Raw genomic sequence first — 2,568 nt, 5'->3', positions numbered from 1 at the left:
AAGAAGGGATTTTTGTTGGGCCTCAGATTAGGAAATTGACTGCACATGAACAGTTCAAAAGAACAATGAGGAAAGTTGAAAAAGGAGCGTGGAATGCCTTTAAAGATATTATTGACAAATGTTTAGGAAACAACAAGGACCAAAGTTCTGAAAATATTGTCAATAACATGCTCGATAAATTCAAAGAGTTGGGTTGTAATATGAGTTTGAAAGTTCATTTCCTACACTCACATATTGACTATTTCCCTGAAAATCTTGGTGCCATGTGCAAAGAACAAGGGGAAAGGTTTCATCAAGACATCAGTAAAATGGAGAGGAGGTATCAAGGAAGGTAGAACATCAGCATAATGGCTGATTACTGCTGGTTATTGAAACGAGATGCTCCAGATGCAATACATAAAAGAAAAATCACAACACGTAGTTTTGAGACTAAAAGACGTATATTTCACATAAAAAATCAGGTTGAATGAGGATGCATATTCGTTTGACATCAATGTTCTTCCCTTTTCTTCGGCTTCTTGGATTTTTGTTAATAAACATAATAATAAAAAAATGTCATTGTGGTAAACGAAATAATAATGTGATCTAAGTAAGAGTTTTTTTCTTCCTGATTTGTAAAAAATCTTTACGTGATAGAAACAAATGAATATTATTTTCGAGCTTTGCGTAACTGAATTATTGAAAATCCGTTATTAAAACCAAAACAACTTTTATCAAGTTTAGATTTGCAGGCCTGTGTTATCCATACTAATTTACTTTTAAATGTTTACTGTCAGTAGGTGGAAAACAGACACACAAGACTGAAGTTATATAGAGTAATTCTCCTTAGAAACTCACTTTTGAAAATTTACTGTCAGTGGGTGGAAATCAGATACACAGGAGTGAAGTTATATAGAGTAATTCTCCTTAGAAACTCACTTTTAAAAATTTACTGTCAGTGGGTGGAAATACAGATACACAAGACTGAAGTTATATAGAGTAATTCTCCTTAGAAACTCACTTTTGAAAATTTACTGTCAGTGGGTGGAAATCAGATACACATGAGTGAAGTTATATAGAGTAATTCTCCTTAGAAACTCACTTTTGAAAATTTACTGTCAGTGGGTGGAAATTTGGTACACAGGATCGAGCTTATACAGAATAACTCTGTTATAGAAACGAACTTTTGAAAATTTACTGTCAGTGGGTGGAAATCAGACACATGGGAGTGAAGTTATATAGAGTAATTCTCCTTAGAAACTCACTTTTGAAAATTTACTGTCAGAGGGTGGAAATAAGACGCACATAATCGAATTACAGATTAATTCTTCAAAAGTAAAATTTTTCGTTAATCTTTTAGGAAAAAAGGGACGCTTCATTCGCTTAAAAAAAAAGATCTAAATTGTCTTGTAAAAAAGTGGCCAGTAAGGGTAAACTTAAATTAAAATTTACAAAATAATATTATTTTGGAAACAAGAAAATATTTAACTGCAAAATTATAACATGAAGCTGTGACTAGTTAATTAATTTAATATAAGCTTTAAAATATGAATTGTAAACTTTGACATCAAATTAAATGCTATTATGTAGTAGTCAATAGAAATGTACACTTGAAATCAAATAATACAATAAATAACGAAGTTAGAAAACATCTTACACATTATTATATTAATCTAAGCAATTCGTATAAATATTTATGTGTTCTTTTTAGGCTTTATGTTTAAAAAATCTCAACTGACGTTAAGGCAACTATAGAACAATTCCACCTATCGGCAATGCTTAATACTTTTATGGATTTTTTGTGAGTCATTTGAAGTTTATATTGAGTAACGAGGCACTTAGTAACAAAAACATGTCATTTACAGTATATTCCCAATGAATTGCTATAAATAAAAAAAACTTAAATCTTAATATATTTTACTAAGTAATTCAGTAAAACATATTTTGATACCTCGAACCAAATATATAAATATTATATACAAAACAATTAATGTACAAAATGTTTTTGTGTTGTTGATAGTATACAATTACTTCATACTGTATAATGAAGTAAAAATATTTATCAGACAATGCAGTAAGCTAAAAGCATTCTGAACTTTGGTTTACAAGTTTTCTCACGTGTTAATCTATAATGATTATTTTTGAATAAATGAAGGGTGTGTTGCTATAACAACATAAGAGATGATGTGGCAGTTTTCATTATTTATTATTACCTGAGTCAGGTTTGTTACCATAACAACTCTAAGAGATAATGAATTATGGAGTATTAACTGAGTCACGTGTTGTTGCTGCAAAACTTATAAGGTATAACTTATAGGTAAATGGTGCATTCATTTCAACGTGAAGTATTGACTTCGCCAGGTTATGTTGGGTCATTTTAAGATTAAGTGTTGACTTAGTTATGTAGGGTCATTTTAATATTAACTGGTTCACGTGTCGTTGCTGCAAATATTATAAGGTATAACTTATAGGTAAATGGTGCATTCATTTCAACGTGAAGTATTGACTTCGCCAGGTTATGTTGGGTCATTTTAAGGTTAAGTGTTGACTTAGTTATGTAGGGTCATTTTAAGGTTAAGTGTTAACTTA

This window comes from Limulus polyphemus, unplaced genomic scaffold, assembly GCF_000517525.1.
Source record: "Limulus polyphemus unplaced genomic scaffold, Limulus_polyphemus-2.1.2 Scaffold1831, whole genome shotgun sequence".
NCBI lineage: Eukaryota > Metazoa > Arthropoda > Merostomata > Xiphosura > Limulidae > Limulus > Limulus polyphemus.
This window is presented reverse-complemented; position numbering follows the sequence as displayed.